The 23,363-nt window shown below is 43.0% G+C and overlaps 1 protein-coding gene and 1 long non-coding RNA gene across 4 annotated transcripts in view; both read left to right on the top strand.

The window, feature by feature from the left end:
- The window catches only part of LOC109300728, an 11,962-nt gene extending 2,453 nt beyond the window's left edge, over positions 1-9,509 (top strand). Inside the window, exons 2-3 of the long non-coding RNA XR_002098311.1 lie at positions 8,952-8,957; positions 9,401-9,509. This is a non-coding gene — a long non-coding RNA (uncharacterized LOC109300728). The remainder of the gene's footprint in view (positions 1-8,951; positions 8,958-9,400) is intronic.
- Positions 1-23,363, top strand: part of DCX (doublecortin) — a 161,240-nt gene that overhangs the window by 69,755 nt on the left and 68,122 nt on the right. The gene's annotated exons all lie outside the window — the stretch shown is intronic.

Raw genomic sequence — 23,363 nt, forward strand, 5'->3', positions numbered from 1 at the left:
CCCATCACAGATGTGCTCCTTGAGGATCTTCTCAAAGATTGAGGTGAGACTGATGGGCCTATAGTTGCCTGGGTCCTCTCTCTTCCCTTTTTTGAAGATGGGGACCACGTTAGCTATCTTCCAGTCATCTGGCACCTGGCCGGAGCACCAAGAGCGCTCGTAGAGCCATGCCAAGGGCCCTGCAATAACCCCAGCTAGCTCCCTCAACACCCTGGGGTGGAGAGCATCTGGACCTGCTGACTTGAACACATCCAGCCCCTCCAGAAGCTCTCTAACCCGGTCCTCCCCAACCTGAGGTCTGGAGGTGTTCCCCTTGAGTCCGTCTTGCATCACGGTGGGGGAGTCCCGGTCCCTGCACAAGAAAACAGAGGTGAAGAATTGGTTAAAGAGGTCCGCCTTCTCCTCTGGCACAACCACCAAATTGCCCAGCATACTTTGCAGGGGCCCCACATTACCTAGCATGAAATAAATAGTTATGGAGACATTTTGGAACCTTAAAGGAAGTTTAAGTGGGCAAGGGAGTTGAAAAGGTTTGCAGTTCAGTGCCCTTGACTGCCATAAACTTTAATATATAGTTACCAAATCTCAGCATCACTCAGGAGTGAACTTTTAAAAGGCAACTCTGAAATATGCTTAGGGCTCGCCTAAGTTTGCGTCCCATTAACATCAGTGGGAGCATGTTCAACTAACGATGAATGCTTTTGCAAAGTCTCTCCCTATCTGTTCTTCATTAAATGAATAGCTTATCCTAGTTAACTCGTCCTGAAACAGTGAAAAATTGAGTCTTAGACATATTTTGTAGATTGTGCTCATTATTCATGGCTGCAAGATGATATTATTGAATTGGAGGTAACATTGTGCCCTTCTTTTCCTTCCATGCCATTCAGGATGTGCAGTAAGCTATAAGCTACATTAATAAGCTAGAAGGCAACTAATATAATGAATGCAGGTGCAGTCACTGAAAATTTCAGGAATTTTAAACCTAGAGAATAAAATAGTGCAAGAACAAATAGTCCAAGCTGATAAATTAGAAGCCTTGTTGGCAGGTTTAACCTGAGCGGCCTTCCTTCCTGTGGCTGAGCTATCCAAAAGGCAGTAAGATGACTGAAATAAGTACATTTCTACTTGAATTTACACATATCAGGAACCTTATCAATTGCTGGCAGACTGCAGGATTACATGTAAATTAAGCGAATCAAAGACTGGAATTAGATAGCCAATACTGGGAACCAAGAGTATTATTCTTGCCTACTTGAAAGCCCCTCACAGTGGATTAGAAACAAGAACCTGCATCGTTTAATACTAGCTGAGCATTGAGTCCTCTTTATGCAGCTGCTGAATCTTATTTCTGCTTATTACTTTTGGAGCAAATAACACTGTGGATTTTCTACTCTTTAGACAACTGTAGTCATAGGGGTTTACAGCCTGATGATGTGTGTGGCTCAGAATCGAAATGAAATGAAAACCATAACGATGACTGATTATGACCAAGTATATATATAACTAGTTGATATAAATGTAGGATTTTTTAAAACTCTGTGACATGACTAATCACAACTGAATTTAAAAGATTTTATAAAAATCTGTCCCTTTTTTTTCCTTTTTCTTGAACTTTTCTCCATCTGATCCTACCTCATAAGGATTTCCTAGTGTCTTTCACATTGGAAAATTAATCTGGTATCAAATCACAGATAAGCATATAAATGCTCCCTCTCTAGAAACTTTACCTTTGTAGAAACACATGATGAGACTATAATCTCTCAAATACCTGACTTTAAAGATTAGGACTCTTTCCAGTTGCCTGTGTGCAATATTTAAACTGACCCAAAAGACACGATATGAACTGAGTTTACAGTAGGATGGATGTAGACTGAATATTGTGACACTGAACTACTGATTTGTTAATAATGGAGATGTGCATATATTATAAGTATCTCTCTTGATTTTTCAAAAACCTGAAAAGAAGATAGTTGCCCCAGCCAAGGTTTGGTATGTCATACAAAGGGACACAGTCTTCCAGGGGCTAGAGCAGGACACAGGGATTTGGGGCTTGTGGGGTCAGTTATAGCTTAGCTCTTGGAGATGGCTACTGAGTCAGGGTTTTTGAATTTGGGTTTTTCCTATGCAAGCACCTATATAAGGCAAGATCAGGCTGCTTATTTGTGTGTCTAATTTGCATGCATGTCTCTCTGTCATTGTTTAATATTTCCTACCTCGTGTTACCCTTTGGTAAAATGGATATTATAATACTTACCCACTCCACAGGAATGCCATGTGGGACTTGATTTTTTTCATATTTATAAAGTGTTTTGAAATCTTTTGGGGAATGGTACAGTGGATCTCGAACGGCACCATAACTCCATCTATTTTCATTCTTCAAAAGGTCCAGCATCTAAAAGCAGAGGAGCATCTTTTATGATTGACTGTCTGTCTGTACCATGGCCAATGCACTTGTCTTGTACCCTGTGCCACATTTTGGCCAGGAGACAAAGCAGAGATTGATCCAGTCCCCACCTTTTCTCCTCTTCACATGTGCTTCCTCTCCATAAGTCATGCTTTCACTTTTTTTTGTAGCCTGGCAGCTGCAAGGCCCCGTTGCTAGGTGACGGTTTCCACAGCACAAAGAGCTCAGCTGGGGAGGTCAGGTCTGTCGGATTCAAACAGCTGTGCAGCATTTTTATTTGTCTTTCTCTCGTATCCGTTAATCGCAGGGAGCTGAATCAAAGTCGAACTTTTAATAGAAATGAGAGCATCAGCAAGAACTATTTCTGGCCTCCTTAAGAGCACCTTCCTTTGCTGGAGCCTGATGAGCAATGGGTGGGACAAAGGAACTTGTCTGGCGAGAGAGGGAGCTAATGGGATCAGATGAAAAGGGTGGACATAAACTTCTGGTGCTTCTCATCTGTTCTTGGCTCTTTAGGGTCAAGCATCTGTGAAGGTTTCTTAATTGCATGCCCGCTGTTGGATATTAAATGCCCTGCCTGTTGCTCTTTGCAGGAGTCATACTGATTGCAGGTTGCATCTGTCTAATGACAATCAAAACAAATCTGACTTTTCCACTGCCCCAAATGGATATAATGAGCTTAGACTTCTGTGCAGGATTAAAACAATGCAATGGGTTTCAGAGGAAAGGGGAGAGCAAACAAGGAGTGATCTAGTGGCCAGCATATAGGATAGGGAACTGTATAAACCCCAATCACCGCTCCTACACCAACTCCTTCTTTAGTTGACCTATTGATAATGTTCACCTCATAAGGATTTGAGGTGATTGATTAACTAGCCAGGCACAGACTATGGTTGGATGTCTGTGCAGGGAAAGGGGCCAGAAGAGAAAGGTGGTATTAGAGGTCATCAATGGAGGTAAGTCACACAAGTGGTAGCAGTATTTTCTTGGCATGGACCTTCCTAAGTGAATGCTATCTTTGGCGCTATATATATAATGCCACAATATATTTGAATGTCACAATATATTTCTTTTCCTCAAGATTCAAACACATACAGCACTGCTAGCCTCACTGGCCCAAGGTGGAAGAGTATCCATCTATCTGTGCACAAGGACAAGGGATTCTCATTAGTGCACATGGACAGGAGGGTGGGGGAACTTAGTCCACTTGGCCTTTCTGTGGTTTGGACTCAGCCCTGCAGTCAAGCAAACCCCCGTGAATTCAGGAAACACTCTACTGGAGCAGGAGTGCTGGGTTAGCCACTGCTTTGCTGGAAGAGGATGGTGGATAGTTTATCTAAATGCCTTATACTTGGAATATGTATTACCCTAGGAAAAATGACAATGTCTTGTACCCACAATGTCATGTATCCACACCTTTAGACACTCTTTTCTTATTTATCTAGGCGCGTACCAGGTGCGGTGCCTTTTGTAAGGGTAACTGCAGCATGACAATGGGAGGGAAGCAGCTTCTAAAATAAGCAACCTCTAAAATGTCCTAATATAGGACATTTACAATGGAGGTGACTAATTCACACCTAGGAACCCTGCCACTCAAACCTTTGCAAAGAATGGATTTTTTTCCATGTAAAAACCTTTTCAGTAAGAAGAAAGCCACAGCCTAGTGCTGTATTTCTTTGTTAAGGCACATATTTGAGTTACTCTTCTTTCTCATCTGCAGTTCATTATCTAGGCAGTTAAGACAAACAGAATTCATCCCACATTGCTCACCAGGGTGTCTGAGCTGCCTCTTTCAGGCTATTTCCTGCTCTCCGTGCCTACATGTGTTTTTTCTGTTACTCCCCAATCTGATGTTCTTTTTTACTTTCTGCAATTATCTTCTGATTTATAACCATACATACAGATACACAGAGAGGATCATAATAAAGGCTACCCAATAGTTCATCCTTTAGGATGTATACTGATCACTTAAAGGCTCTAGAAGGAATTTACCTCTCTGAACATTATGATATAGAGACCCAAGTGCTCTATTTACAAGAGAGTTGCTTTCTTCTTTCTCTGAAAGGGTAGGTATCAGCCATTTGCAGAGGAAAGGTATTGGCCTTCATAGAGCAATGAATTGATCCTCCATGGCAAATCTTATGTAAATGTAGCAACCTAATCTCCTTACCCTGAAAGGAATGTCACACTTAAATCCTCTGCAGCACCAGTGGGGAAGAAACTCCTAGTAAACCGTTGTTGGCAGTTTGACAAATGCATCCTATACTGAAAATAATCCTGCTATATATAAATTTACAGTAACACTGTGACTCTAGCCTTCGGACTGTTTGGAGGATGGAACCATGCCATTTCTGTTAGAATGGAGGAGATTACACTTCTAAATTGTCATAGGATTTGCTATACCACATATGGCTATTAGTCCATCAAGCCCTTTATTTTGCCTCCAGCACTGGCCATTCCCTGTTACCATAGTAGTAGGCATCCCCAAATATAGCACTGTGCAATTCAACTGTGTTATATGAGAGGAAGAAGATATTCCCTTCTGACCCTTGCAGCAGCCAAGTTATGCCTTGAAGCTAGAAATGTGATAATTCTCATTTGTTAGGTAGGCTTGCCATTTTTATACCTGCAGAAAATGTCAATCAAATAGTACTGCAGTCTTGTTCTGGAGAAAACCAGGACATTTACATTCTTATAGAAACTCAAACATAGAGACCTACTTACTTGAAATGCCATATGTATGCTGCAGTTAGACAGCCTTCTTCCATGCATTTATTTATCAGTGTTTCAGAGATGATTCCTGTTTAAAAATCAGCAGCAAGGCTTGATCCACAGCCAATTTAAACCAAAGGAAAACTTCCTATTAGTTTCAATGGGCTTTGGAACCAGACCATCACATACCTATCACATCACATATTCAACAACATCTGAGATTTCAATTAAAAATAAAATACATAGCATCTCACTCTGATGTCCCATTATAATCCATGGCATCTGGGCCAAAGACTGAACCTATAAAAGGGGCAAGGCCACAGCATATGGCTGTAACTTATTCAAACTTGAATGGCTAGTGCTGAGATATATGAACATATCCTGCTTATGTTAGGCCACATGTAATTAAACCGTTATAATTCTAACTTAGTGTTATCTGCACAATTGCCAGCAAAACTTCCCCTTCTCGAGTCTTATATTTTGTTTTGCAATACAATCCAAAACCTAACCAAAAAGGGGAAAAAAGGTTATTTTTATTAGAAAATAGTCTTTTCCTATTCAAAGGAGGACACAGGAATGAGCTGGAGCATTCAGATAGCTCTCCAGTCCTTCTGGAAACATTACCATACTTTTTGGGACAAATCCTGGTAACCTGATTCTACATACAGAAAGAATGCATCTTTATGCTTCACGTTATAGCTGAGCCAATAGCCATGCTATATCACCAGGCACAATGGATGTGCTTCAGATGTGAATGCCACTCTTGCCTAGCAGAGACTGCATGTCATAGGCACAATTGTGGGTGCCAATCAAGCAGTTAAATGTGCACTTACTAGGAATTGCACTCGCAGTTCATTTGCAAGCTTGTTTTCCCTGCTAGCAGCAGAAAATTGCATGCCCAAGCAAAGATGCTGACCTTCAGCTCAACTGAGGATTTACCCCCAACTCTGAACACAGCATGTATAAAGCTTTGCTAGCAACTGTGGTTCACTGGTCATTTGGAAGGAATGTTGTACCCATGTGCCTCATTATTTCCACTGCTAGAACTTTTCCGAATCAGCCTTTTGTTTCAACGTATTTCTCACCACAGAAGCTCTTTATCCCATGTCCCTGTTTCTTGTAGTTCCAGTCTCTCTTGGCTGCTCGTTGTTTGCCCTGTCCTCATAAGATACCTCCCCTGGGCGTTAAGTCTGCGAAAGAGGCCCTTTAAAGTAGTTGAACCTTTATAGTTGTTTTTTTCTTCAGAGTTCATTCTCCCAGTGCCACCACTTGAACATTTGGATCCAAAACCAGGGCACTGAGTCAAATCTGCTGTTATATAAAAGCCTTGGTTCTCTGGAGCCAGCTGGCTGGGGGAAGTGTTTAGACTTGCAAAGAGTTACACTTGTGTTGTTTTAAACAGAAATCAGCTATAGCTCACTTAAGCATTTGTGGCTGTCCCTTTGGAATGATCTCACCATCACTGCTGCGTCCTGTGGAGCAAGAACTGGAAAATCCCCTTGCTGGCAAACTGTAATTTAGGATTTAGTGGCGACCACGTTAGCGAGAAACACAGCTTTGAGACGAGGGTTATTACTTCGTTTGTAAATGCTTCTCTCATTTTTAACAAACCTGCCTGTGACCGCAACACATACTATCCCCATGAGCTGCTTTATTTTGACTAATCTCAAACAGTGGGGGGAAGCAACTGTGCTATGGGCATTTGATCAGAAAATGGCTGTCTCCCAAAGGAGCTGTTCGTGGTCCTGAATGTGGTTTGTTTATGACGCGAAGGAACTTCTGGAAAATGTGCAGAGAAGGGCGTGAAAAGAATGGCCAACCCGATGAGCTTATCCCTTATTTATGCATTCCATTGTATGCCACTTTAATGACTCTGACTTTGATAATCACATTGTGTCATTTATCCAGAGTGACTAATGTAATTGTGATACTGTATTTTCTCAATTCCAAGAGGAGGTGTTTTCCCCCTAACTGGCAGAGGGAAAAAAGCCCCTTGTCTTATAATCGCATACAAGGAAATCTCACTAAATACATTTTCCTATCATTAAACTGCTGCCAAAAGCAGCATGTGCTAAGCAATGGAAACTAACTATGACGTTGATTAAATGCATCCAACACTGAGCATGGCTATAAAATACATGGCCCATATTGGGCAAATATGGGGATGGGGACTTTTATTTTAGGCAGGCATCCTACATGCAAGCCCCAGGCCTGGAAGTCTTGGAGTTCAGCTGTCTTCTAGTCTTGATTGTTTCTAGCCAAAAGGCTGAGGAGCAGCTAGGGGGAAAATACAGAAGCAGTCCCCCATTGCCACACAACTGTGCTGATAGGACCCTACTTTGATAACATTTTGCCTATCCAAGGGCCAGATACAACAGAGATTCATTAGTTTACACCAACCCCCTAATATCTGTGAGTGGTGAAAATGAAGACCCTTGCAGCTAAACTAAAGGCCCCAGTGTTACATGTGTGAATGTCACTAGAGACTCTTTTGTAGCAGCTGCCTACCTCTACTGATTAGTCTCCTCTCACTGTCACTGCTAAAATAAATGCAGAAGGTAAACAAGCAAAAGTAATTAGAAGTAGATAGGAGTTTTAGATTCTTTCTGAGTGAATAGCCTGAGGTATTAGCTGTAAAAAAAAGGTGAAGAACTGTGAGCCAGAACCTTAGTTGGTTTACACGGGCCCAAATCCACTTGTTGGGTGGGTTTGAGGAGCTGTGTGAAATGACAGCAGGTCCCAGAGGTATGGAGTCTGAGGCAGGTGCAATGCCTCCAGGATCACTGGGGATGCACATATTGTGGCAGTTACTTCTACACCATTTAGCAGGGCACAGCATGTGTTTCTGTGTGCGCCTGACAGCTGGTGTGAAGGGGCATGAGAGGCCTTGGCCCTGTATTCACCTCAGCCTGCCTCTTCCACTTCCAGTGTTTCTCATACTCGGTAGCATGCTAGATTCCTTGGCTGATTGCACACCAAAACTACTGAAGCCAGAATCAGCCCTGGCCCTCACTGGGCCTTCCCAGGTTATTCTGGTCCTTTTTACTAGCTTTTCATTGTGGTATCTGAACACATTCCCAGCATGCATTAAATGACAAGTATCTGTCACATATGGTTCTTTGCTTCTCCCTTCTTGTCCTAACTGTTTGTTCTGCAGTTAGGAGAGGATGCTGGATTCTGTCTGAATAAGAGAACTGCTAAGTACCAGGTCAAGGGTCAATAAGTGTCATATCTGCAGGTGCCCTGAAGCTAGGGTTAAAATCATAGAAAATTAGGGTTGGAAGGGACCTCAGTCCAACCCCCTGCTCAAAGCAAGACCATCCCCAACCGTATTAGAGTTGGGGACAAGACTTTTTCTAGATGGGTCTTTAAAATGTCCAAGGATGGAGATTGCATAACCTTGACATATAGCCTATTCCAGTGCTTTACTACACTTCTAGTGAGTTTTTCCTCATATCTAACCTAAACTTCCCTTACTACAACTTGACACCATTTCTCTTTGTTGTGTCATCTCCCACCACTGAGAACAGTCCAGCTCCATCCTCTTTGGAACCCCCCTTCAGGTAGTTGAGTACTGCTGTTACATCCCGTGTCAGTCTTCTCTTCTCCAAACTAAATAAGCCCAATTCCCTCAGCCTCTCCTCATACATCATGTGTCCCTGCCCCCTAACCATTTTGTTGCCTTCCTTTGGCCTCTCTCCAATTTGTCCACATCCTGTTTGTAGTGGGGCCCCCAAAACTGGACACAGTACTCCAGGTATGGCCTCACCAGTGGTGAATAGAAGGCAATAATCACTTCCCATGACCTCCTGGCAATGCTACTAATGCAGCCCAGTATGCTGTTATCTTTCTACTCAGCAAGAGCATGCTGGGCTCACATTCAGCTTATTGTCCACTGTAACCCCCAGGTCCTTTTATGCAGAGCTGCTACTTAGCCGGCTGGTCCCCAGCCTGTACTCATGCATGGGATTGTTCCATCCTAAGTTCATGACTTTGTACTTAACCTCATGAAGTTCAGTAAGGAGTCTTTTAGTCCAGTCCTCAGATTTGTAGCCCTATCCTCCAGCATATCTACGGCTCCCCCCAGCTTGATGTCATCTGCAAACTTGCTGAGGGTGCGCTCCATCCAAACTTCCAGGTTGTTGATGAAGACATTGAACAAAACCAGCCCCAGGACTGACCCCTGGGGCACTCCACTTGATACCAACTGCCAGCTAGACATCAAGCCATTGGTTACCACCCTATGACCCTGATGATCCAGCCACTTTTCTATCCACCTTGCAGTCCATTCATCCAACCCTTACTTCCACAGCTTGCTTACAAAACTGTTGTGGGAGACTGTATCAAAAGCCTTGCCAAAGTCAAGGTACATTATATCTGCTGCTGTCCCTGCATCCACAAAAATAGTCATCTCATCATAAAAAACAATAAGGTTAGTCAAGCATGACTTGCCATAGTTTCTAATGACCTTGTTCTCCAAGCATTTAAAAATTGATTCCTTGAGGACCTGCTCCATGATTTTTCCAGGGACTGAGGTGAGGCTGAGTACCTGGTTGTCCAGGTATCACTGAGGGCAGATTTAGAAGGGAACAAATATCAGATTTAAAACTGCAGGTATAACTTAGCCTGCTGAAATTTCACTGACAGCGATGCCAGAAAGAGGCCATTTGGTTGTCAGCCTGAGTTTGACATTAGAAATATTACATGTTCTTTCAGTGGAATGTGTCTGATGTGGACTGTCGGAGACATAATACATGAGAGAGTCTAATAGGCAATATTCAGATAGAGAGCCAGCTCCAATCCCACTGTAGCTCTCAGCAGCTCTGTCAACAACAGTGCACCTTCACTGGTCTGCACCGGTTCTGCACATGGCTCTCAGACTTGGCTCTAACTACAGCACGCAGTTCTTATCCTTCCTCTTCCATCCCCCACCCCCACTTCTCTCATTGCCACTTGTCTACACTCCCTAAGTACCTACCCTTAGAAATGTATTTGGAAAGAGTGTTTGGAGGGGCTTTAGCATGATACTGATAATAGCAGCACTGTTCTCTTTGTGTCAGCAATTATCCATTTGCCTCATTAGGATAAATCTGGTATTTTATGTACTTGGGCATTGGATTACTGACTTGTGAAACAGTGCCACTATTCTTTTATTGCCAAATAACACCCAGCATCTGAGGGGGTTCAGAGCCAGAGGCTGTGTTCTTGTCCATCTCAAAGTTGCAAAGCAAAAGGCACATGAAGAGGGAAATAAACTTATCCTGATGTCCCCAAACATCTGGAAAGAATAATTTCTAAGTAACCGTATCCTTGTATAGCACTTTCCTAAACAGAATGTTAGCTTGATTTAGTCAGCTTGTCTAGAATTGATCATTCAGCATCTCTGTTGATATGTTAATCACATGCTGCCTTCAAAAGTCTGCCAAGAAACAACATTGGTGATGTAACCAAGCTACCGGCAAAGCCTTTGTTTAACAACTGCTTCAGCACAGTGGAAAAGCTGAGCTCCTTTGGCTGTGGAAATGAGCTGAATTTTTAACCAAAAAGAAAAAAGCTTCAAAAAATACCTTTGTCCTCTATTTGCTTCACAAAGGACTTTTCACTCAAGGCTGATTCCCTAATGACCTTGTTTTCAATTGCTATTTGTGTCATTCACATGTATCTGAGGTGGAGCATGAGCCGCCCTAGCTACAGCTGTTCACATGGCTCTGTATCATGGGGTGAACTAGATGTACGAACTAGAGAGTAGGCAGGTGCAGAGGGCAGAATGATGGTTTTGCACTGCCTTGATCCTGGTGAAACCTCTCTGCACGGCCTGTTTCCTTGTGGTAAATTAGAGTAACATGAGAGCTGTGCCAGATTATACCAGTTGCAAATTGCCACCAATGGCCAAAGCCACAACTAAGGACAACTAAAGAGACATCCCCTTTTTCCCTCTTCCCTCAGGAGAAGGAAGAAGAAATATCTTAAAAAACCGTTTGGGGCTCTAAAATGCCAGAGGATTTAAATAAGATGATGTTCTTACTCTAGGGTGATCTCTCACAGTTAAGTTTGGTCTTAATGCCCTCTTGCCTCAGTGGCCAGTGGGAAGTATCCAAACCTCTCAAATAATCTGGTTCAGGAAGTGGTTTTATTAGTCCATCTATTTAACATGCGTGCAGCCGTAAAAGTGCTGAGCAGGAGGTTGTGGGTTTGCTCTTCACACACTGTGTTATCAAAAAAGTTCTGCCTGAGAACAATCAACTAAGGCAGGGTGGGAAGCTTCAATAATACTTTCCAGTTACATCTTGATTAGAAGTGGTGTTAATCCAGATTGCCAGATCCAAACATACTCTGACTCTGGAGGGTTGGCTTCCAATATAAATGAGGTGTTTATTTCTGCAATGAATTGCATTCAGCTCTGATCTAGTTCTAAGCACAGAAAATTTAGGCTCTTCTCATTTTAATGCAAGATTCCCTCCCCTTTCTCCAGAATGTAAGAATTGCCAGACTAATCCTACCACTGTATGTCTTTTGGATGTTACTGCCATCCATCAAGCACCTTCCACATAAAATCACTGGCAATAATATAGTCACTAGGACTCCCAGGCATTTCTCTGTTTTAGAAGTTACAGCTTTGCTTGGGGTAGGATTTTTTTAAAAATATATTATTAATACCTCATTTATGGGTGGGGAAATGATGGAATTGGTGAGGAGTGAAGGAGCTGAATGGGGGGTCAGTGTTGTGAATGGTATTCTTACTTTGGAAAGGCATTTTCAAAGAGGAAGATTTTGAAAGGTGCACAGAATCTGGCTTCTTTTGATCACCTCTGGAAGACTGTTCTGTGGCCAAATCTCTTTTTAAGAGAGTGCTTTGTTGCCAGTTCTCATGGTTAGTCCTGGCCTTTGTGACCTGCCTCATCCCAAAGGATCTAATGTGTCAGGGTTGTTTGTGGATTGAAATTCCACCTTGGATGGTGCTGGCCACTGGCCAGTCAAGTTGAGTATCATAAAAGACAACAGCAGTCCCTGATATTCTAACAAAAAGGAAATCATTCCCATATGATAGATTATATCCTAGTTTATAATGCTGCCAAGAGGATAAAATTCCTTTCTGATCTCTACCTTGTTTATCTAATGCCCTGCAGTGCGAGATTTGATTACCCTTATCTCAGCTTACATAACTTTACTATACATCTATCTCCTTCTTGCAGTCTCAGGCACAGACATAGTGAGTTATCTTGAACTGAGAGACTGTGCAAAGGTCCCAGCCATTCTCAGAGCCAGGAAAGCTCTATGTAAGTCTGCAGGTGAAGTGTCTGTCAGAGACCATATCCTACTGTTTTACCTTCAAAGCAGATGATAAGCTCAGTTTGTCTGCTATTCGGAGACTGTTGCAGCATGTACATCTCCAGCATGGTAGCACATGGTAGCCTATTGAAGCTGTTCAGCAGGGCATGGAGTAGTATCCTGACTCATAGTGAAAGGGATGGTGGGGGAGCAGAGTAGCTGTGAAGCGGAGGGTGCAGATGCCATGTTGTCTATTCCTGACTGTAGGTGCTCTTCAGTGATCCATCTTTCCTAGACAAGTAACATGTTCTTCCCAAAACTACCTGTCAGCTATGACATGGAAGCCCGCCTAACCATGCCTTTGCAAGCTATGAAGTTTAGTTGAAGTTTCGTGCATATTAATGGGGCCCTTTTAAGTCCTCCAATGAGCACCATGAGCCTGATTCTCTATTGCTCTTCACCAGTGCAAAAAGAGGATAGAAAATTCCTAAGTCAGAAAAGGAATGATTTGCATTCATGTTACACTGGTGTGAAAAAATAAGCAAAGCAGAAACCAGTGGACAGTCAAGCCCTAGGGGGATAGTCTGTGGCAGGTATGCGGACTCCCAGAGGCCACTGCGGCAAATCAGAGCTTTAATGAAAATTTCTGTGCTACTTGTTAGAGACCTAACTCGGGGAACCTTGGGCTTCTGACCAGCTGCCACCAAGGCTGTGGGATGCATAATGCCAATGCATACAGCTGAAAGGAGGGATGATCATCTGTCTATCATAATATCTAGCCTTTTTAGTGGAGAAAGTGTGATGAGACAGGACACTTGGTTGGCTATCCTGATGTGTGCTTCTCAAAAAACAACTCTGGATGTATGTGTTACTTGCTTTTATTGCACTCCAGCGCTCACAAGAGAGCTTAAAACATGACAATATCAACTGATTGGCGTAGCTACACTAAAATCAGTGAGCCATGTTGATTTGTACCAGATGAAGATTTAGCCCATAGCTACTGGATGGTAAATCTCCAAAAGTTTCTCTTGGGCATTGAGCCAAGTTCTGTTCTCATTTATATGCCCATTAATACAAATTATGCCCATTGACTACAAAAAAAAACAAGAGTAGAATTTGGCCCATTGTCCTCAGTAATTGAGTTCAAATAGTTCAAGTATATCAGGCATTCAACACCTAATGCATGCAACAGATGTTACAGTGACTTGTCTGTCTCTCTCCCCATGGAATAAGGCAGAAGTCAGATTTATGCATTTAAGTTACCATTTCTGAGGAAATGAGGAAGGGCATAGGGTAAATCTATGGACCTGGATTGATTTGCTTTAACATTCGAGCTACGAAGTGCGTTGTGAAGGGGCAGGAGGGAGGGAGAAGTGTAAGTTTTAAACACAACTAATTTGTGGGAAGCTACTGCATATGCCTGCAGTAACAGGGTAAGAGGGATGCCATGGGAAAAGAGCCAAGTCATTTTCTTGTAGACTGCAGGAGGGAGTTTTAGTGCCTCTGGAAGGTAGCAGTGGGGGGAGAAAATCCTTGTCATTGGACTGGCATATGGTAAAAGAAAGGTTATGGCAAATTTGTGTCAAAATGAAAGTGGTGTCAACTTAAGCTCAAATGCAGTAATCACCGGTGCAAAGTGGATGGATTTAAGCTCAAAGTTAGACACTGATGTTGTGGTGAGTCTGGATTCCTTCCCGGGACGGCCCAGCAACCATTCTGGCATGAGGCTACTTTGCTGGTGGAGCACTGCAGAGCTAGAGCCTGCACAATTTACAGTGAGAGAAGTGTAAAGTATTTGTAGGATGGAACATCACTCAAAAATCAGCCCCTCCAAATGGGCCCCAATGGGAGCGAAGCTTTGGCTCTGGTGCAGAAACTATTTTCAAGTCATTTTTTCATTAAAAGCTTCGTAATAATTCGCAAAAACTGGCTTATCCCTAAATAGAACTAGAGCCAATTCTTTGGGACAGACATGGGTGCATAAATTTATTCAAGACAAAATGAGACAAACATTCTTGAGAAGATAAAATTTGGGGAAGTGGTGTATCCATGAGGAAGAAAAGAAAAGGAAGTGGAAGTGCAAAATTATAACGCCAGCTAGTGTTTAGGCTAGTCTGTCTATCATTAGGGTTCAGTCTGCTTTACAATAGAGGGGATCATTATCCTCATTTTACAGATGGGGAAAGCAAGGCACAGAGGTGAAGGCCCAGATCCTCAAAGCTCTTTATGCGCCTGGCTCCCTTTGACATACCCAAGGTGCTCAGCTGGCTACTGACAGATCTGGAAATAACACAAGTGGCCTGAATCCCAATCCAGGACTCTTCCCTACTGGCCTGACCTTTCTCCTGAAGGCCTATGAATTCATCTGCTCCATCCCACTAATGTAGGCTCATTCCCTGCAGAACTGTGAATGGATATATGTATTCCTCATTGCCCGTTGCACCAAATTCATGACACCAGTGCTGAACCATGCTTTAATGCTATGCTGGGTGTACTTCACACCCGCTAGAATAAACCTCTGTAGACAAGTCTGGGCTTCTGGGGAAAAAGAAAGTCCATTCATCTTCTACCGTCTCTGAAGAATCACTAACAGAAAACTAGTTGGAGGTGCGAACAGCTGAAATAGCTGTTTTCTCACCCCCAGAGCTAGAGGAGAATTTGCTGTTGGAAAGAGATTGGGATGGAAAGATGTAAGAGAAGAAATGACAGTGCAGCTAAAGGGCACACGATTCCAAACATGGAGTAAATAGCCTACATTCGTGGAATGGAGCAGATGAATTCATAGCATTGTGGGGGTAGGAAGAGGTGGGAGGGAGACTCTGTTCCTTACTGCTTTTGTAGGAATGAGGATAACAAAAACCTTTTTCTGCATGGAAAATAGAAGAGAATTGGCCCAAATGAAGCCTGTTGTGCTTGCAGCATCACAAAGCATTCTACTCCATACCTACCAAGCATCACAGCGAGGGTTCCTGATTTTTTTAAACTAAAGTTATATATTATACAAAGCCTTTTGTAGGAGGACACCTTTCAAAACTTGCAGCTTCGCCAAATACCTCCAATGTCCCCAAGAGTCCTCATACATACTCACTTGTTTTCCATCTGGTTGTGAAATAAAGAATGCCCTAATGATGATAGCAAGAGACAACAACCAGATGTCCCTGCTAAATATTTTAGCTTTGTCAAGAGCCCTTAATATCCTATGACATTTTGTTTGCTCCAAATGCTTGCAGGGCACAGGGTGGAAAACTAACGCACTGCCCTGATTGAGTTCAATTTAAACAAAGCATGTCACCCATATAACACTGGGAGCAAAACCATCTTGCTTCCTTCCAAAAGTGCTCTTAAGGAAGTTCTCATGGGACTTTTTAGCATTTCCCTCCTTGCAAAAAGTGGTTGGAGGCTATTCTTGGTTTTTGTCCTAATTGATTTCCCCATCGGGCTCCATTAGGAACATTTTCATCAATTTTCCTTTTCAAGTGAGGCCAAGAGGAAGGATGGGGAAGCCAGTTGGTTTGCCCAGTGTTATGTAGGTAGTGTGGCTCATGTTATTTAAGCTCACTCAGTGCAGTACATTTGGGTTCCTAGCACCTAGCTAAGAATGGGACTTATCCAGAAGTTAAACTGGCTAACACCTATCCAGACAAAATGTCAGTTCCATAGTAGGAAGAGGGAAGGGCCTTAAAATTATGGCAGGTTGATAGCTGAGCCAAGTACTGAAGTGTTTTATTCTCTCCTTCGCTCACAGGATTCATAATCTGTGAACTGGAATCCCAGGTGGCTTTTACAGCCTGCTTCTCCTTATACAGCTGGGCCTCTCTACACTAATCTGTCCCTTTCTAATCTTCTCATCCAATCCTATTTTGTTAGGGCTCATTTAAAAGAAATGCAATGTGACTATAGCATCTTAGGCAGTATGGACTGGGAGAATATATTATAGTCATTGGGGGGGGGGCATCTCCTTAGCTGCTGGGTGTAGCATAAGATGTTGTCTTTGATCTGCAAAACTCCTTTTGATTTGCAGCTTGGCTTCGTAAAGACCTCCTTTCACTCAAATGCAGGAGCAACTGAAGTTGATCTAAACATCCCTAGATCTAATAATTTGATGGCTGAGCTTTCAATAGGGAGGATCCTCAAATCTGAAGTGTACTTCCCCCACTTACCCCAGAAACCCTTAATCTGTTGATTTTCAGACTATAAAGCAAGGAACTTCTGTGTTTGTCTGGAAGACAATAGGTGAAGGGGATGGTAAGTTTTGCCCTCACAAAGAAGTAAATTTGCACCGATTCTTAATTAATCATATACATATATGGGCAGAGGCATACTGGGGAAAGGTGCATTTTGTAAAGTAGGGGAAAAGGTGCATTTTGCTAAAAGTAACTAAATAACAATGAAATTAGGATACTTAAATTTTGCTTGCTGGAGAAACAGTCTCCAATATTACATTGAGTAGAATATATAAATTGTATTTGATACATAACTGTAACTGCAGATGTATCTTAAAAATGTTTTTGGCACTTTCCTTGGGCTTTTTCAGGCTCCTTAAATCATAACTTGAGTCATTAAAACCACCAGTGATTTCTTCAGGCAGCCAAGCATCCCCAGATTGGAGCTAATGTTATATTGTGGCAGCTTGAATAGCTGCTTTAAATTCTGGTCTTTGAAGTTTTGATGATGAAACCATCCTGCGGTCAAATTTAAACTCATGTTTTTAACCTGTGTATGTAACCTTCTTCTATGACATGAAATGGTCATTAGGGTTTCATATATAGTTCCAAATAACTCATTTAGATTAGCCTGGACTGTTTTCAAATCCGTTGCCTATCTGTCATTCTGTGCCTATATATTTTCTCCTGAACCATCAGAGTTTAGGGGCCAAGTGCCTCTAGACATGGTTAAAGAACCCACTGGGTGTAATATTCGTTGCATGTCTTGGCATGTCCTTCGCTGTATAATTATTCACAAAGGTAAGCTTCACAAGGGCCAACTCAAGGACTACACTGCACATAAAACTAATTTCAGTGCTTAAAATAAGCTCTGCTTGGACCTTACACTTGTCCTTTCATGAGGGTGATTTTTTCTATTATTTGACCAACTTCAGGCCAAAAGCAGCAAACCCTTCCTCCAGTAATGCATTGTCTTTACCTATGTGAGTTGAGGGGACTGCTCATGAGTGGAAGAGTTGGCCCAAACTGAGTAGCATTTGGCCCTAGGTGGTATCTCCAGTAACCATGGATGGTATAAAGAGCTTGGGATGTCTGGAGTGGAGATCAGGAAAATAAGGCCGGGCCTCACTGTGACTGCAATTAAAAATACATGGGCTGTGAAATCCAGGAGAGGTCAAAACTAGAGGCAGTTCGCTGCTGTAGAAGGATGGTGCAAAGACAGACTCCTGCTTGGGGCAGTAGGATAGATTACAGAATTCCCTTTTTTTAAAAAAAAATATAGCCACTTCTTATGCATCAGTGCATAAGCAACATGCAGCAGGGATCTGTACAAAAAGTGTAATAAAATATGTAGTAGCATAATGAAATATGCATTGGAGTGACGGCCAGGCACTGTAAGTATGACGCTCAGTAGGAATAAATCTGGCAGATTACAACCCCATTCTCCTGGTTTAGAGATGCTTCCTGCTATCTAATCTGAATGCCGGGATAAAACATTTCACTTCTACATCTCATTGTGTAGCACAAAACTCTCGGACTGGCTGTTACAGACTGTTAAGAAGCCATGTGTGGAGCCCTCTAAATCTCCTTACAGGAGGGTCTTTTTTTAATTTCTTCTGTAGACCTAGCTGCCACCACAGGTCTTTTGGGTACATTTTGCTTGAGTCTGTGGATCTCCCATTGTGTCAGAAAAATGACAGGTGGTCAGGCAGGGAGTTGATACAGCCTCAGGGGAAGGGAACAAATACTGGTGAATGGTGCCAGGCAGACATGGGCAGGGCGAGGGATACATAATCATTTGAACATTAACTACATAGTAACATTGGAGAGGGAACATTGCTTATGATCCTGTGGTCCAAACCCCTATCTCCAACATTAAGAAATAACTTGTTGCTCCTAGAAACAGACTGATTTACCCCAGTTTTGAAAAATCTTGTTCTTAGGGGAGAGTTTGGCCTAGTATCTCTGATTTACATCAAATCTAGTCCCAAAGATGTCACAGGTATAAACTGAGGCACCACAGTCCTGAGCAATTCTGAAGGCAATGAGCACACTTATTTCCATGGATTCATATTATTCACTAACTACTGTGTGTTGGGACCTGCAGGACTGAGCCCTCATACAGTATTATACAGCTGAAAGCAACATTTTCCAAATGGGAGTGAACTCCTGTATGATTACTCAGCAAGCATTTATGAGCATAAACCGATCACAGCTATTACCATTAAATCCCATTTCTGCAAACCAGTAGGCAAACGTTCTCTAGACAGAATCATCACTAATGAATCTGTAATGTGGCTTTGATCACGCATTCCTTTTGAATGTTAATAGGTGGAGTTTGCTTGTCAAGATCTTCTGAATAATAAAGCAGCTGCCTATCAAGAAAACCTTGAAATCAATTTTTCAAATTTGGCTTTAAAATGTGTGATGGCTCCCATGTTTGCTCATATTATAATTCAACTGGGAAAGGAGAAAAGCCACTGATAAATTCACTACCAAGATACAGGATCCCCTGAAGTTCCCACTAAAAATATGAGCAGAGTCATTTAAGGTATCTGCAGTCCTCAGTGCAAGAAGGTGCATTTTTTTCAGTCAAGTCAGAGCAAATGGCTCCTTTTTAAATTGTTGTACAGGAAGGGATTAGAGACTAAACCATCAGCACTGGCTTACTATACTAAAAACCTTTTGCAGTGTCAGCATCTTCTGACACTGACTATCCAGAAAATAATTACAGTCAGATTTGCTACACCAGTGTAAAGATCTTATTTGTCATGAGGCATAAATGTTAGAATATTATCTGTACAGTAGCCAAGGGCTGTATAATTTGTAATTAAAGGCATTTAATTTCAGTTAATCTTGATTAAGAATAGAATTGTGCCCACACACACACACACACACAAAAATTGTTTCAGTACGATTGTCACAGTTGTAAATAACTAGTTATAAAAACCCTCTTCCTCCAGAGTAAAATGGCTTAGAAATTATCAGTTATATTAGTCAGAACAAGGACAGATGGTGTCCATTTTTGTGCCTAACTTGTCCCTATAGAGAATTAGACAGAAATATACACCCTTGCCTCTGAAACTGGTATAGAATGACAACCCAGCCCATAGAGGTACTTTTTCAGTCACATCAGGACACTAAGGCTAGGGACAGACATTCAAAAAGCCTGAGCCTGAATTGATTCAATCTTTGCAGGTTAGTCTAACCTGCAGAGATTGAACCAATTTGCAAGTGGATAGACGTTCACTTTTGAATCAGGAAATGCAGGCACATGCCTGCAGTGGCTGAGGCTAGAAGTCAGGGTGCTCGAGAGTGAGCCCTCATGCCTTCCACAGTACTGAGCTAGGGGGAGGGGCTAGGCCCAGCAGGACGCTATGATTAGAGAGGGGTTTAAAACCCAACCCAAGCCTGCACAGTCCCCAGCCAGGGTGTGTCTGAAGGGGAGGAGGAAGCAGCCGTCACCAGGCTTTTCCCAGCTCACTGCTCAAGGGGCAGAGAGTGTTGTCCATGGCTAGCACTCTGAGGCAAAGGGAGGGTGGGGGGAGGGAGGACTGCTTGTGTGGAGTGCATGCATCTGTTGATGGTACTGAGCTTTTTAATCTCCCTCTCCCTGCGTCTTCATACTGTCTGCAGCAAATTGACAGTCACTCACAAGTCCCGTGCATTGCAAACCAGGTCATTTCTCACACCTCTCTCTGTCCCCTCTTGAACACTGACAGATTGCAGCCTTTGAAGCAAGCAAGCCAGCAGGGAGCTTATCAGAACACAGAACTTATCAGCTCATCAAGAAAACAAAACCTCTCTCATTAGTTCAAGCTTTTCTTAAACAGCTTTTGCCAAGGCATTTGTAAGGAAGGAAGGACATTACCAGCTGACCTGCTGATTAGTTCCTAAAAGCCCTAAGTAGACACTTTTCTGTCTGCCTTTCATAGTTGGTTGGGTCAGAAGAAACCTAAACAAGTCATCAAGTCCGACCTCCCGCCATGGGCAGGAAATGATGCTGGGGTCACATGACCCCAGCTAGGTGATTGTCTAGCCTCCTTTTGAAGATCCCCGGGGTAGGGGCGAGCACCACTTCCCTAGGAAGTTGGTTCCAGCTCCTAGCCGCCCTGACTGTGAAGTAGTGCTTCCTAAATCTACTCTCAGTCAGCTTATGGCCATTATTCCTTGTAACTCCTGGTAGTGCTCGGGGGAACAGGGATTCTCCCATTGCCTGCTGGTCCCCCTTGGCAAGTTTGTAGGCAGCCACCAGATCACCTCGCAGCCTTCTTTTGTGTAGGCTGAAAAGGTTCAGGTCCCACAGTCTCTCCTCATAGGGCCTACCCTGTTGCCCCCTGATCATGTGAGTGACCCTCCTATGGACCCTCTCAATGCTGTCCACTTCCCTCTTGAAGTGCGGCGCCCAGAACTGGACACAGTACTCCAACTGTGGCCTGTCCAGTGCTGCATAGAGGGGGAGTATCACCTCCTTGGACCTGCTCGTGATGCATCTATGGATGCATGACAATGTGTGGTTAGCTTTCCTGACCACGTCCCCACATTGGTGGCCCATGTTCAACTTGGAATCAATAGAGACTCCAAGATCCTTTTCTACCTCTGTGCTGACTAGAAGGGAGTTCCCCAGCCTGTAGGTATGCTGCTGTTTTTTCCTCCCCAGGTGCAATACCTTGCACTTGTCCATATTGAAACCCATCCTATTCTTGTCTGCCCACCTCTGTAACCTGTCCAGATCTAGTTGTAGCCTGTCTCTCCCTTCTAGCGTGCTCACTTCTCCCCACATCTTAGTGTCGTCTGCGAACTTGAACAAGGTACTTTTCACCCCTCATCCAAGTTGCTGATGAAAATATTGAACAGTGGGGGCCCAAGGACTGAGCCCTGGGGAACCCCACTGCCCACGTCCCTCCAGGTTGAAAATAACCCATCCACCACCGCTCTCTGGGTGCGGCCCTCCAGCCAATTTGCGACCCATCTGACTGTGTAGGCATCGACAACAGAGTCGCCTAATTTTTTAATGAGGATGGGGTGAGATACAGTGTCGAAGGCACTTTGTTCCATTGTAATTGGAGACACAGACATCTCTCAGCATTAGCTAGCATGGGGGTGGCATGGCCAGATGCCAGCTGGGGTCTGTGCTGCTGCGGTCCCTGCTGTGGGAGAGGAGGAATCCCTGCTTGAGCAGTGAGTGAGGGGAGGGTGGAGCAGGAGGAAGCCAGGCAGACACTGTTGTGCCTGCAGTCTCCGCCTCCTTCTCAGCCAGCTGGAGCTCTGGCTAGGGAGAAGAGGAGCAGGGCCAGCCCTGTTCTCTGGAACAAACATCCTAGCCCAGCCCAGCCCAGTCCAGGGCTGAAAAGCATGCTCGGGTGCTGGAGGACTCTGATTTAACTTAAGCCAGGAAGGGGTCTGGGGACATAAGTTCCATCAACCAGTTTGACCCAAATCAGTTAAGTCTGATACTACAGTCAACCAGGTTTATCTTAAACCAGTTTCAGCCATTTTGAAACTAGTTTATGTACAGTGAACGTATGTTCTGTTACAGGTTTAAACCAGTTTCTGATCACTTAAACTGGTTTATGTGTAACTTCTGTCCCTAGCCTAAGACTCAGAATTACAGTGATTTATGAGGGTGCAGCCGTAAAGAATCAATTGAAAGTTATTCGCAAAACAGCAGGTTAGATATAAGCTGTGTGGGACAGGTATCTTACATCAGGATGGCTTGATGGCTTGTTTTTTGTCACCAGCAAGTAACAGGAGAGCTTCTGGGGAAAAGTATCCATTCTGTACACTTGTCGCTTCTAATCTGGTTACCAAAAAAACATGCATGTTGACTTCCCTGCCTTGGTTCCCACAGGAGCCACATACTAATGGAAGCATTCCTCTGATGGATGCATGCAAACACCTCCCATTGTTCAAGTGACATCTGGGAATAAATCTTTCCTCACCTTGCTTCATTGCTGGAGCAGTTTTATGGCCTGATTCAAACTGCACTGAATTCAGTAGGATTTGGATCATATCCATTTTAAGTCTATACAAGAACCTAGAAATGTAGCATATTTGAGATTCTGATGAGAGCAAGATAACCAGAACCTAAAGATGTTGGGAGAAGCTACTGGAAGATTTGTTTGGAGGGGGAACCATTTAGTGGCATTCATTGCCATTAGGGAACAACGCCTTGAAGTCTTACAAGAAATTAAGTATGCCTTTAGGGATGGGAAAAATAGACTTATCAATGGACCTTTGTGTCTTAAGTGGACATCCTACCACAGTGGAGTAACAGTAGAAGAAGCCTGAAACCATGGTAAATGTTCTTCCCCAATAATTTGCCCTGTTACTGCTAATTGGCATAAATCTTATACATAATACCCAGAGCAGAGATTTGTACTGAATCCATTGCTAATCCTATAAACTGTTGAGTTTGATAAAGTGGGTTGCTCTGAGCATTGCTAATTTTATTTTCATGCTTCTGTTTGCTATCATTCATTAACACTAAAAATGAAGGCCAGTCTGAAAACAATGAAAGAATAATAGTCATCTTCCTAGTGGATATTCCTGTACGGTACAAACCTACATTAAACCTATAATAAGATATACATTCTATTTGCATTGTATATATTTTTTGTACACTACTAATGCAAAAGGGATTATTGTGATCTTTCCCCTGGACGCTACACATGCACACACACATGTGCACGCACACATGCATGCACACACACACACGCACCCCCATATAGAGATGTGCATGTGTGTTTGTGTGTGTGTGTACACATGCACACACAGTTATGTATATGTATATATGCTGTGTGTGGAGGGGCTGT

The sequence above is a fragment of the Gavialis gangeticus genome, unplaced genomic scaffold (genome assembly GCF_001723915.1).
Source record: "Gavialis gangeticus isolate Ggan-Ray unplaced genomic scaffold, GavGan_comp1, whole genome shotgun sequence".
Taxonomy (NCBI): domain Eukaryota; kingdom Metazoa; phylum Chordata; order Crocodylia; family Gavialidae; genus Gavialis; species Gavialis gangeticus.